Source organism: Ictidomys tridecemlineatus, chromosome 5 (genome assembly GCF_052094955.1).
Source record: "Ictidomys tridecemlineatus isolate mIctTri1 chromosome 5, mIctTri1.hap1, whole genome shotgun sequence".
Taxonomy (NCBI): domain Eukaryota; kingdom Metazoa; phylum Chordata; class Mammalia; order Rodentia; family Sciuridae; genus Ictidomys; species Ictidomys tridecemlineatus.
Window position 1 is genome coordinate 80,214,956 of NC_135481.1, and position 15,039 is coordinate 80,229,994.

Below are 15,039 nucleotides of genomic sequence, written 5' to 3' on the forward strand. Positions count from 1 at the left end.
GGACTGAAACCTGCAAAAACATGAGCCAAATATATCTTTCTTCCTTTAAGTTGATTTTTCTCAGTATTTTGTTACATCGAGAAGCCACTGCACACAAGCTGCAGCGGCTTCCTCCCTCCTCTGTGCTTTCACCATTTTGTTTGTGGCTCAGATTTTCTGCATTCAGCCTTCGAGCTTATTGTCTCACTGTAGAGGTCAAATCCCCTGAGAGCAAGGCAGTGTCTTCATCTCACGTTTCTTATGGTGGCTAAATACTCAGTGATGCTCATTCTAAAAGAATCAGAAATTCAATTACTCTTGGTGGGTCTCGTTTAAACAAGAAGAGGTAGCTACAGTTAACATTATGGAGGAATTGATTTATAAATTTCTGGGTTGTCTGGACATCTTATTCTTTATCTACACCTTAGATGGTTTATAGCATCTTCACCCCTTATGAACTGGGATGAAAGGAAACCAAGCATAAGATTACTATAATATTTGTGATATTTGGTAATTTTTTAAAAATTAAATTTTGGTTATAAAAACATGCTAAACTTGGGGTGTTAGATTCCATTAATTTTATTCATGCTATTCTTACCTCTAATTGGCATAGATAATAGAATTGTATGTTGCCAGATGCATCTATTGTTTATTAAGCCACTGAGATATTAACTCCAAACCCTTATTGACACACTGAATGGGTATACTGTGACAACTGAAAAGGGATCTAAAAGTAGGTTGAGTTTACCTTTTAAAGTCTGATAAATATGAAGATTATAAATTAAAACAACCACAAAAGGGGCTGGGGATGTGGCTCAAGCGGTAGCGAGCTCTCCTGGCATGGGTGTGGCCCGAGTTCGATCCTCAACACCACGTACAAATAAAGATGTTGTGTCTGCCGAAAACTAAAATGTAAATAAAATATTAAAAAAAAAACACAAAAATCTGATTGATGACTTAAGTCAATGTGGTTGACTTTGAAGTAGAAAAATTTACCAGGAAGAAAAATTTTATGCTATTTAAAAAATGTTAACTGAGGTAGGGCTTAGAACCATGAGAAAAATTTACCAGTGCATTCCTTTGTTATTTTGGATATAGAACTTGGTTTTATTTTTTTGATGCAATACTAGGAAAATTTTGGAAGATACTGCCATTTTTACTTGAAAATGAGAATCTGGTATTTCTGTATTTTATCATTTTCAATAAAACTTATTAAGTGTTTTGAGAAAAAAGCAAAAGTAGAGACTTGGGGATATAGCTCAGTGGTATGGTGTTTGCCTAGCATGCATAAGGCCCTGGGTTAGATCCCCAGCAATGGGGTGAGGCTGCAAAAGTAGAAGCTCATTCACAATATAGAATGCCTGTATCTGTCCAGGCTGCTCACTCCCCAACTCTAAAATGTGGGCAGTGAGAGAAGAGGCCTCAGTTACTCTGGCAAGCTAGCTGGCCTTGCTTCTTGAAAAGCTTCCTTCTTGATATCCTCTTTCCTGCTGTCTGCCTTAAAGTCTCTGGCCTCTCATCTCCCGTCTCTTGTTGGCTCCTCTTCTTCCTAACTTACATGTCGAAGCTGGAGTTTCTTGGTCTTGGTTCCAGGATCCCGATCTGGGATCCAGATTTGTACTTGGATCACAGGCACCTCAAGCACATTATGGCCATATGGCTCCTGCTGTCTTCCTCCTGCCTCTGCATACTTTACTTTGATCAGATTTTACCTTTATTTATTCAATAAATATTGACTGAATGCTTAATATGTGCTTAATGTCCCAGTTTCAGGAAAGCCTTGTCTGATGTCCTAGATTAGATCTGAGGCACCCTTGTTATTAGGTAAACTATATCCTTCCTGTTGGAGCATCCACAATAGAAATTATGTGATTTTTTTTTTCATTAAGTTGGTTACAGAGACAGAGGACTGGGGCTACTCACGGGGAGGCCAATGTCCATGGAAGTCCCCAGGCAGCCTCAGCAGAGGAGCAGAAGGAAATGGAAGATAAAGCGACTAGTCTAGAAAAAGCTGAATAAGCAAAATTAAAAGCAAGGTTTTCTCACCTGAGCCAAAACCCTGGCGGCTGATCTTTTTTTAAAAAAATGATTGCAGAAAGGGTAAAAATATTTTAATTCTGGGGATTACAACATGGCAAAAGCAAAGATGAAGAACAAGCAACTTCCTCCGGCAGCCCCGGATAAGACAGAGGTGACTGGTGACCACATTCTCACTCTACAGGACCTTCCTTAATGGAAACCATCCCTTGTTAGCAAGCTGGCTGGCTGATTTAAAGAGCTGACCTACATAAATCTACTAATTTCTGCAATTTTTTCCTTAATATGTTACTTATTTTCTTTTTGTTTCCTTTTCTTTACTAAGTCATTTGAGACTGATGGCTTTGCAGGTAGCAATAGTGTGTATTGCTATTTTAAGGGAATATACATGTGTAGAGGTGATGATTAGTTCTAACAGTGCACTAGGAAAAGGACATGTTAGAGCAACATAAGAAGTAATCTACTTGAAAATATTTGTATATATTTCCTAACTCTTAGTGTTACAATTTGTAATGTTTTGACTTTTCTTGCTTAATCTTGATTGTAGCTTTGTGTGTTACTCTTATTTAATGTAACCTTTGCATTGATTTCTTCTGTCGAATTTTCCATTTGGATTTTCCAAAACAGAAGTTTAAGACCTCAAGTTGGAAGAAAGGTCACATAATGCAAACACACATAGAAAGACTCCAAAAGATTTGTGTAACTATGCTTGAACTTGAATGGCCTTGAACCTGTTTCAGCTTTAACATTAGAATTTTACTTGGCAATATTTGCCCATAGTGGTGTAACTTACAGGACTTCAGTGCTTAACAGCTGCCATTGAAGCTAGTACTCCTATTTAGTTCTGTAGTGTTGGATACCTTTTGTTGTTGAAGATGCAAATGAAGTATGCCTGTGCATTGACTGTTGAATTCACTTTGGGCCATTTTTGCACAAACAATAAGAAAAAAATCTATCCCTCATAAGAGCCTCAAGAACAGGGTTAATGCCTATTTTTCATGATATCCCCAAATGCTTGTTTCACAGTAGATACTCAATAAATGTTTGTGGAATACATTTAAGAGGATTATAATGGAAGTATTATAAAAAGTATTTAATGGAATTATTTGTAACCTAGTTGAGGAAAGACAACATTTTCACTTGTAACAGTTATTATGAAGCAGTGCTGATAGAGAGGTGGTTAGACTTTTTTTTTTTTTGATACCAGGGATTGAGCCTAGGGTTACTTAAATGCTGAGCCACATCTTCAGCCCTTTTTATTTTTTATTTTTGAGATAGGGCCATGTTGCCTAGGGCCTCACTAAGTTACTGAGGTTGGCTTTGAACTTTCCATCCTCCTGCCTCAGCCTCCCAAGCTACTGGAATTATAGGCATGCATCACCATGGCCAGCAGTAATTAGACTTTTAAAATCCTATCTGATCTTCAGACTCTATGACCTTAACATGCAAGTTAATTTAGAGTACTGTGTACACTTGGGTAATGAAAGCAAAGGCATGCTCAAGTTGGGTATGGTTAATTTGGAAATGTTTTCTAATCCAAATAGATAAATATGAGGTCAGTGTAAAGTAGTGTTTCTCAATCTGGTTACTACAGACATTTTTGGGCCAGATAATTTTTTGTGTGGGGCTGTCCTGTGCATGATACGGTATTTAACAGCATTCCTGGTTTCTACTCATGAGTTGCTTCTAGCAACCATCTGTTCTGACAATCAAAAATGTCTTTAGGGGCCATGATGTAGCTCAGTGTTAGAACACTTGCCTGGCAAGTACAAAGCCCTGGGTTCAATCCCCAGTACAGGGGCAGGGAGGGAATGCCTCTAGATATTGCCAAATATTCCCTGGGTGCAGAATCACTCCTGATGAGAACTGCTGATTTAAAATTGAGTGAGTAATCCCAGTGGCTCTGGAGGCTGATTCAGTAGGATTGAGAATTCAAAGCCAGCCTCAGCAACAGTGAAGTGCTAAGCAACTCAGTGACCCTGTCTCTAAATAAAATACAAAATAAGGCTGGGGATGTGGCTCAGTGGTTGAGTGTCCCTGGGTTCAATCCCCACTTTCAAAAAAAAAAAAAAAAAAGTGAGTTGAGTTGCCTGAGGGAGAAGATTTCTGGGAGTGAAAGGTGTAGAAGTACTGAATTGGGAATGAAGAAATCATGTTTAAGGGCTGGGGATGTGGCTCAACTGGTAGCGTGCTCGCCTGGCATGCGTGCGGCCCTGGTTCGATCCTCAGCACCACATACAAACAAAGATGTTGTGTCCGCCGAAAACTAAAATAAATAAATAAATAAATAAATAAATATTAAAAAAAAAAAAAGAAAGAAATCATGTTTAAGAGATGGGAGGATTCTCTGGTTGAATGCAGAGTACCAGGATATAAACTTGATTAAGCTGGGTAAGAGAGCTGAATTCTGTTTTTTTTTTTTTTTGGTTCCAGGGATTGAACCCAGGGCCTTGTGCATGCAAGGCAAACACTCTACGAACTGAGCTATATCCTCTACCAACGGAGCTATATCCCCAGCTCCTAAAAATTCTGTTTTTAAAAAAGTTGTTTTGGAGGTTTTGGAGCATTGATTTATGAAAATTGCATGTTCTGTGGAAATAATAACCATGAAAGACAAGGACAGCCTGCTGATGAAATAAAGTGACAAAATGATCTCCCTGGAGAATGGGTGGAGCTCTTTTCTGGGCTGGGTGCCTCCTACCTGTGCCCTGATGGCTCCCCAAATGACTCTTCTCCCCCACACCCCGTCAGGGGTAGAACAAGTCTTACCTAGTACAGTGTGCCTAGCACATTGATAGATTTAATTAAATGAACTCTGAGCTGAGCTGATCTGAACAGGATAAAGGAAAAATCCTACCTAGAAGGCAGATATGAATATTTTAGTTTGTTGGTTTAATGAATATCCCACCAACTACTTGAATAACGGCAAATCAGACACTTGCTTTCTTAAAAGAAAACCACTCCTTTGCTATGTGAGGTGATAAAAACCTGTAATCCCAGCAACTCGGGAGGCCGAAGTAGATGGATTACAAATTTGAGATCAACCTGTGCAATTTAGCAAGGGCCTGTCTAAAAAATTTTTTAAAAGAGCTGGGGATGTAGTTCAGTGGTAGAGAGCTTGCTTAACATGTGCAAAGCTCTAGATTTAATGCCTCCTAACACAAAACAAAATGAAACAAAATAACAACAACAACCCTCCCCTACCACCACCAATTCCTTGTTAGTCTTCTTAATTTTCCTACTTTCTGATTTCTATCTTTATCCCAAGCTAGAACTCCAAGATGAAGGTGACAATTTCTGGCTTAATTACTTATGACTTTTATTTAAGTTAACTTATTTTACATCTTTTTAAAATCAGGGGATGATGTTACTGAAATAATTTTATTTATTTATTTATTTATTAAATATTTATTTACTTTTTAGTTGTAGTTGGACACAACACCTTTACTTATTTATTTTTATGTGGTGCTGAGGATTGAACCCAGGGCCTCACATGTGCTAGGCAAGCGCTCTACCGCTGAGCCACAGTCCCAGCCCAAAATAATTTTATTTTTAAAACATGAGTTTTCTTCATCATACCCAATGTAAGTATAATACTATTTTAAAAAAATATGCATAACAAAATAGTTTATGTCTTCAGCCTTTTTCTTTTTTGGTACAGGAGACTTAACCCAGTGGTGCTTAATCACTTAGCCACATCCCCATCCCTTTTTATTTTTTACTTTGAAACAGGGTCTTGCTAAGTTGTTTAGAACCTTGCTAAGTTGCTGAGGCTGGTCTTGAACTTGTGTTCCTCTTGTCTCCGCATCCTGAGTTGCTGGGAATACAGGCATACTCTACCAGGCTTGGCTGTTTTCAGCTTCTTGACTTTTCTTGTGTGTTTACTGTGAGCAAAACATGGTAGGTGCTATCAGAAAAATTAGTTTTATTCTTGATAATAGTGACTTTGGGAAACTGCTTGTTTTTCTGATGCAATTCTTGCTAAAACATTCTTAGAACTCTTCATTATTTACTCATCTAACAAATATTTATTTATTTATTTATTTATTTTTTAATATTTATTTATTTTTTTAGTTATCGGCAGACACAACATCTTTGTTTGTATGTGGTGCTGAGGATTGAACCCTGGCCGCACGCATGCCAGGTGAGTGCGCTACCGCTTGAGCCACATCCCCAACCCCAACAAATATTTATTGAGAATCTATTTTGTTTCAGGCAATGCTGGGAACATAGAAAGGAAAGGTGTATAGCTTGTCTTCCAGGAACTTGTTCAACCTCCAACCAGACAATGACAAACGCAGGGAGTAGGTGCTATAGGGAAGGGTACGCTAGGACCTGTGTCCTTGTTTGGGGAGTTGAAAGAAGCATGAAGAAAAGGCAGTGGGGCGATTCTTGAAAGTTGAGCTGGAGGAGCAGCAGAAGGAATAGTAGTTCTTCTATTTAGGCACAGGGGAATAGGAAAGTACATTTCACACAGAGTAGTAATAGTTCAGTGTATGTGGGGAAGAGAGGCCAGAGTACAATCATGAAGAAGTGCCGGGTTTCTGTTCCTGACTAAAAGGCTCAGGGGTCACTCCAGTTAAACTAAGCTAACGGGCTGGGGATGTGGCTCAAGTGGTAGCGCGCTCGCCTGGCATGCGTTCGGCCCAGGTTCGATCCTCAGCACCACCTACAAACAAAGATGTTGTGTCCACCAAGAACTGAAAAATGAATATTAAGATTCTCTCTCTTCTCTCTATCTTAAAAAAAATAAAAATAAAGTAAACTAAGCTAACTGGGCTGCACGAAATAACCACACAAGAGACACAAATACCTTTTTCTTTGGGGTGGCTGTGACAGCTCCTCTGACCTTAAGGGTCAGCAGAAAGAGAGCAAGAGCACGCGCTGACCCCTTTTATTGAGGAGAAGTTATTTAAATGAGGCAAGGGGTCAGGTTTCAGGGAGCCGAGTCTATCTTCATGATGTCCACTGTCAGCAGGTTGACTGATACCTGGGTAGGCCACACCCAAGGGCACAGTAAGAGGACACACACAAGGCACTTCCATGGAAGATTCTATCCTAAACAGGGCAAGGGGTTATATTACAAAGGAACAAGTGAGCATAGCCTCACCCAAGGGGCTGTAGCAAGATACACCCATGCACGAGACACCGACCCTCGCACCCAAGAAGGGTGGGGAAAGTTCTGCCACATTTCTGCAACTGAGCGCCTCAGCACCCAGCCGGGGAGTGTGATCCAGTCAAGTGTAAGGTTGGTCTCCCACAAAGAACCTGTCCTGTCCTGATGAGATGTGTCCTGATAAATTGTGGTAAGATTCTTGGAGGATTCTCTTCAATAACAATGAGGAAGAATGGGTTAGGGGACAAGATAGGAAGATAAGGGAAGTGGCTAACGCAGCTCATCTGTTCAACTTGGGTAGATGCCTGAGAGTGACTAGCCCCTCCCCCTCAATTTCTAGAGGGAGTCGAATAACTTTTATAGTGTTCAAAAATGTGATTAAACTATGTGACACTATGTGTCATGGTTTGGGTCTTAAATGTCCCCCAAAATCTCACATGTTGAAGACTTAGTCCCAATGCAACAATACTTAGAGGTGGGACCTTTGAGAAGTGATTGAGTAATGAGGGCTCTGAACTCACGAATAGAGTAATCCATTTATAGATCTATAGCTTAAGGGAGATTGTCATCAAAGTGAACTCATTCTTTTCTTCCTGGCCAACATGAGGTGAACAACCTCCTCTGCCAGAAATTCCTGTTGCCATTGTCTGCCTTACTATAGACACCAAAGCACCTGGTCCAAACATGAATTGAAATTGTAAGCAAAAACAAACCTTTCATCTTTTTAAGTTGTTAATGTCAGGTATTTTGTTTCAACAATGGAATGCTGACATACACACTGCATATATACATGGCATAATGTAGCTATGTTAGTTTTCTGTTTCACTAATCAAATACTTAAAAGGAAGAAAGGTTTATGGTTTATAATTTTGGAGTTTTCAGTTTATGATCGATTGACCCCATTACTTTGAGCCTGTGGCAAGGCAGTACCTCAGGGTGGAAATGTGTGATGAAGAAAGCTGTCTACCTCATGGAGGCCAGGAGTCAAAGAGACAGAAAGAGGTCAGGATCCAAGTAACTCATCCAAAGGCACACCCTGAATGACTTAACTTCCTCTCACTAGACCCTGCCTATATTAAATGTTCCACTACCTCTCCACAGTGCCACAGGCTGGGGATCAACATATGAGCCTTTTTGACATATGAGCCTTTTTTTGAGTGTATATAGGGAGGTATTCCAGATCCAAACCCTAGCAGGAGGCCATAGTCCCACGTGGTCTGCAAGAGCATGATCATTGAATATTTTCCATCAAGATAGAAAATCACAATCTAGTTTCTCCCACTCTCAACCAATCAAAGTATGTGTTTAATCACCTGCACCTGTGGTTTGTACAAGCAAGAACCCATGATCAACCTCTGATATGGACCGGGAAAGAAAGGAGGAAGGTGGCAGGGACAATGGTGTCATTCAATTATTAGGGAAATGATTATACATCTTGGTCATTAACGTAGGGTAAGGGTAGGGGTTTAGGGGAGAATATAAGATAATTCCTACATTTCTGGTTTGGTGATTAACTTTCTCTCTTTTTTTACTTTCTGTACTAGGGATTGAACCCAGAGGTGCTTAACCACTGGGCCACATCCCAGTCCTTTTTAGTTTTTATTTTGAGACAGGATCTCATTAAGTTGCTTAGGGCCTTGCTAAGTTTACTTTTGATCCTTCTGCCTCAGCCTTCTGAGCCACTGGGATTACAGGCATTTGTCACAATGCCCAGGGGTGATTAACTTTTTGGGGGGCTGGGGGATTAAACTCAGGAGCACTTGGCCACTGAGCCACATACCCAGCCCTATTTTTTATTTTATTTAGAGAGAGGGTCTCACTGAATTGCTTAGCCCCTCGCCATTGCTGAGGCTGGCTTTGAACTTGCAATCCTTTTGTCTCAGCCTCCCAGGCACTGGGATTTCAGGCATGTGCTACCTCGACAGGCTAATTAACTTTTAAAATGGTCTTTAGAGTCTTTTTATGGGGTAAAGTGGTTGGCTTCATTGCTTCATCTTTTTTATTGATTCCATACAGCATGAAAAAGTTTGGTAAGCTACATGCATCATGAAATTACTCTTTAATTGACTTTGGGATATTTACAAAAAAGGACTTACTTTCAAAGGATAAATTTCGTTCCCAGTATGTATTTGCAAGACAGCATGCCTAAGATCTGTCTTATTCAAAATGTTTTCTTCTTTCATTTGGAACTGGGAAAATATTTCATAATTGGAAAAATCTAGTGAAAACTCAATCTTCAACTGAGCCACTGTGCTTACTATTCTAAAGACATTGGGCCTCTGTGTCTTTGATGCCTCTGGCTCATGCAGTTTCCTCTGGAATGTCTCCACATGATCCCTTGCTTTCTATTTCCAAGTTGAGAAGACATACCTTTCGAGATTCGGGTCAAATGTTACTTTTTCTACAGGCTGTCCTGGCAACTTCATCTTTCAGGCAGCAAAACTCACCGCCTTTTCTGAACTGTTTTTCCCATTGGACCTTTTTTTTTTGGCACTGGAGATTGAACTCAGGGGCACTCAGCCACTGACCCACATCTCCAGCTCTGTTTTGTATTTTATTCAGAGACAAGGTCTCACTGAGTTGCTTAGTACCTCACCACTACATTGCTGAGGCTGGTTTTGAACTCATCATCTCCTGTCTCAGCCTCCTGAGTGCTGGGATTATAGGCATGCAGCACTGTGCCCTGCTGGACTGTGCATTCTTATGAGGAGACCCCACATGCCTATCTTTGAATTGTCATCATTTACATACCTTCAGTCACAGCATAAATTTATTTTTTGAGTTGTAGAAAATTAGAAAGAGTAGTAAATGGTGTTCCATCTGCCTGAGAAGGTTGAAACATAGAACCTACCATCAGGAGGCTAGATGACGGTGCCCAGACCAGGGGCAGAACCTCCTTTCTAGCACCTGGCACCAGAAATAGGTGTGGGTCAGGGAGGTCTGAAATGCAATCAGGATGGGCTGAGGATTACTACCCCTGGAAGGCCTGGAGGAACAGAGAAAATAGGTACCAAGAACAGCTAGGCATAGATAAAGGAATGCTTGGATAGTTAGGAAGGGGCTTAGGGAACAGAGATAAGGCATTACCCAAAATGTGAGGGAAAAAAAATCAAGTGTTGATCTATATTGTTGGCACAGAGCTGCTGCTATTATTGCAAAGAAGTAGATCACTTTTGTTGTTAAAAGTTTAGAGAAAGCTTTATTTATTTTTTCTTGGCTTGCTTGGCTTACTTAAAGACTTTGAGACAACTCAGACATCTTCAAAATATATTGACACTGGTTGAGTTTAAATATTGGTAGTCAGCACAAAGAGTTATTTTGGGATGTTATCAAAAGTACTGATTCCAAGAACTTGTTAGGACAATAACAGATAATCTGGCCTTTGTTGTATACATAATTTATAAAATTAGGATGAATTAGAGTGATGTCAGATAATCCAGTTTTTAAAAAATATACTTTTTAGTTGTAGAAGAACATAATACCTTTGTTTTATTTATTTATTTTTATGTGGTACTGAGGTTGAACCCAGTGCCTCACACATGCTAGGCAAGCTCTGAACCAATAAGCTGCAACCCCAGCCCTAATCCATCTTTTATTGTACATATAACTTATAAAATTATAATGAGATTAATATATAATATGATATAATGGTATTGGGCAGCTGCTCTTGAGTCGGAGGCCTGTGTGACAAACAATCTAGATGAAATTTAGTAGTAGGAATTGAAATTTAGTAGTAGGAAGCTCAGCCTTTTAGCATCAGTAACACAAAATACTAATTTGCTTTAATGAGCATATGTGCAATTTAAACAAATAGTTGGAAACAACCTCTACCTTAAATTTGGGGTAAGTGCTTTCAGAATCTTAATTGGATTAAATTATGTCCAGATCAAAAATTGCAATCCAAATCCTATTTGATAAAACTTTTAGAATCATTTTATTTTATTTTACCTGAGGGCTCACCTACCACATCCGAGGCCCTGGGTTCGATCCTCAGCACCACATAAAAAAAAAAAATAAATAAATAAAATAAAGGTATTGTGTCCAACTAGATCTAAAAAATATTTTAAAGAAAGACCCAAATTGCTGGCAACAAAGTATACTGTAGCACACTGGTTGTTTACCCTCTTGATCCGATGACTGAATGGGACATGCAGCTTGCTGTCACTGTCCAGCCTTGTGAGAAAGTAGCACAGGATGGCCTATTGTTAGCCAGGGAAAAGATCAAAATTCAAAATTTGAAGTATAGTTATCTACTGAATATCATTGTAAAGTAAAATAATCCTAAATTTAAGCATCATAAATTGGGACTGTCTGTATAAGAAATCAGATCTCAGGGTAGAGATTTGATAATGATTTACTAAATGTAGTATGAATGAATGTAGTGGTTAATAAACTTTCTTGTAACAACTTTACCTTGAATTAAATGACTTGTCATGTTAGCTGTATTCAATGGATTTACCTTTACACCTAACACTGTGAGGGAAACTTCAATTTTGATTCTGTCCCATTTTGAGGCCCGTGCATTTACTGAACTCTGTTCTTATTCCACAGTGGGAGTCTATTTGATTAAAACATGTATAAAAATTTTGGTAGCAGTTCTATTATGAGTGCTTATTCTCATTTTTTGTGCCTGTCAGCATTTTCTCTAATAAAAAGTTCAACAAGTTTCATCAAGCATTTACTGTGTTTTGAGACACTGCATAATGTATTTGGAGGGTTTTTTTTTTAAATTTATAGTTATATTTACTAGCCTTGCTTGATCCTTTTCTTCCTATACCAAGCTATAGGATTAGCATTCTTTTTACTCAACTCTCACCTCTCTAGTCTTGTCTCTAGCCCCAGAGTTCCTCTGTGTGTCACCTTCTTTACCTTATACAATCCCTTCATTACCCCTAGAACAGCTCTGTTGTCAGTACCCTGCCCATCCCCTAAAGGGGCTCAGGCCTAGAACCCAGAGGATATTCTGACTGCCAGTCTAGGAATTTCATGAAAACCAAGTAGGCGAGAGGAATCTCATATTTTTTCCACCCTAACATCAAGGGCTGACTCTGTGTGACCTACGCTACCACTCCCACAGCACCTGGCAGAGGTTGGCACTTGATGTAATTTTAAACTTAATTATGCCTTTCTGTGAGACATGTAGGCACATTTCTTTTCAGATCACACAGACTCTGAGGACAGAGGTCATGTCACATTGTTCTTTCTGTGACTTGGCACTGGCACAGCCGCCATATTTGGAGCACAGGGTAATGAGCAGTAAGTGAATGGATTGGTGTAATAATTGGGTCATTTGAGTTGAAAAGAATTTAAGTGAGGGATGGGGTTGTGGCTCAGCGGTAGAGCACTTACCTCTTATGTTTGAGACCCTGGGTTTGATCCTCAGCACCACATAAAAATAAATAAATAAAATAAAGGTATTGTGTCCAACTACAACTAAAAAATAATAAAAAAATTAAGTGAAAGCTTTCAGGAGACAAAACGTGTTATTCTTTTCTTATAAACTAGAAGTGCAGTATGAGAGTTTTTTTTGAACTAAAAGTACAAATATAATTTATGGTTAACAAACAGGAATAGCCAGTGGTAGCAGGTAAGCCAAGTTTGGGTAACAATAGCCAGCTTGTTAACTAGGTAAGAATGAGGTTGTGTGGGTAGTATAAAATGGCAGATCCTAACAAGGCAAACCTGAGACACTTGAAAGAATGACTTGGTCAGTTAGAAACAGAAATAAGAGGGAAGGTGGCAGGGGGAGAGAAGAGAATTAAAACTGGTATAAGATTTCTGTCTGGAAACTGAGATATTTTGTACCACTAAGAGAAATGAGAAAAATGGAAACAAAATTGATTTTGGGTGCAAGATTAGTTTGGCCTTAATCCTTTCTTTCTTCTTTTCTTCCTGTCAGGGATTGAACCCAGGAGTGCTTAACCACTGAGCCATATCCCCACCCACTTTTTATTTTTAATTTTAAGACAGGGTCCCAATAGGTTGCTCACAGCCTCGCTAAGTTGCTGAGGCTAGCTTTGAACCTGTGATCCTCTTGCCTCAGCCTCCTGTGCCTCTGGAATTATAATTGTGTGCCATCATGCACAGATGGTCTTGATTATTTCAACTCCAGTGTTCATAATTATTAAATCGAGGTTGTACTTGCTCTTTATGAGGAAATGAGATGATGAAAACACTTTGTAAACTGGAAAGGACTAGGCAATTGTAATGTGTTTAAAGATATCTTTATCATCAGTGTATGTGTGTGGTTTTCACATTCATCTTTAAAGGTGAGCCTACACCACATTATGATATATATGGTGTAGGCTCACCTTTAAAGATATATACACACACACACACACACACACATCTACATATATATATATATATATATATATATATATATTTAAAGAGAGAGTGAGAGAGGAGAGAGAGAGAGAGAGAGAGAATTTTTAATATTTATTTTTTAAGTTCTCGGCGGACACAACATCTTTGTTGGTATGTGGTGCTGGGGATCGAACCCGGGCCGCACGCACGCCAGGCGAGCACGCTACCGCTTGAGCCACATCCCCAGCCCGACACATCTATATATAAATATTTTCTGCAGTAGTCAGAATAAATACCTGAAGTGATGTTTGGGATCCAAAGGGAAGGAAGAACAAACAGAGAAGCAGGCATGAATGGGAGAGACAGAAGGGCCAACAGATCTTTAGGAATGGGGAAGAAAATAGGCTTTATTAAAGGAATCAAAGGAGGAGAAAGTACAGTGTGGCATAAATCAAGACTGAGAGAATTTTTAGAAGATGAAAACTCTTGGTGTCAAATGCTATAAACAAGTTGAGTAACAAGAACAATTTTTTTTTTTTTTGATAAAATAAAAGACCTTTTTTGAGACAGGGTCTTATTGTGTTGCCCGGAATGACCTTGAACTCCTGGGCTCAAGTCATCCTCTTGTGGGTCTGGGGATGTGGCTCAAGCAGTAGCATGCTCGCCAGGCATGCGTGCGGCCCAGGTTCGATCCTCAGCACCACATACAAACAAAGATGTTGTAAATAAATGAAAACATTAAAAAAAAAAAAAGTCATCCTCTTGCCTCAGCCTCCGAAGTAGCTGGGACTACAGATGTGTCCCACCATGCACAGCTAAGAGCAAGGACTAAAACTTCATGGGAGGCTGGGGGTATGGCTCACTTTCCTAGCATGTGTGAGGCTCTGGATTTGGTCCCCAGCACCACAAAAACAACAACAAAACAACTTTATTGGATTTGGCTTGAAGGACATTTTGGTAAATTTGATAAATGGTTTCAGTGCAGGGTTGAGAGAGCACTCAGAATTTGTATATTTTGGAGGGGTGACTGGGACTGTGTCAAGATACCTGGGAAGAGTAGGCTATAGGTATCAATCACCACAGTTGTTAAGTACTTAGCAGCAAGAGGACAATAGCTTGGTAATTTGTTTCTAATTCCCAAAAGGATTTGAGTCAGCAAATGGGGTGGGGAAGGGAGTGCAGGAGGAAGTTGAATGAGGACAGAAGATTGCTGAGAGTGTTTGGAGAGTGTAGAAGGTGGAGGTGGAGGGAGGGGAGACTTTTTAGGACTTGTAACAGAATGTGATATCTACTGTCTAAGGGAGGGAATAGCCTTATAGATTAGAGATAACTCCAGAGGCTAGAAAGAAATGCAAGATGCTAAGTATAGGGTCCTGATATTTGTGCATGAGGGAAGGCTCATAAAGACTCTTTGGAGGATCTCAGAGTATTGGTCCAGGAGAAGAGAGGCAGAACAGGAGTGTTTGAGAAGCTCTGAAACTGTTGTGGAACAAAGTGCTAGATATTTAACAATTGTTTCTTCTGGTATAAAAAACATATAAAAATTGGTAAATACTAGTGTTTGTTTTACCCAAATAAGAACTATTTGCCTCACCCAAATG

At 39.5% G+C, this 15,039-nt stretch overlaps 1 pseudogene; it reads left to right on the forward strand.

The window, feature by feature from the left end:
* The first annotated feature begins 1,932 nt into the window (after positions 1–1,932).
* On the forward strand, positions 1,933–2,248 carry LOC101955770 (cAMP-regulated phosphoprotein 19 pseudogene; annotated as a pseudogene).
* Positions 2,249–15,039: the final 12,791 nt, after the last annotated feature.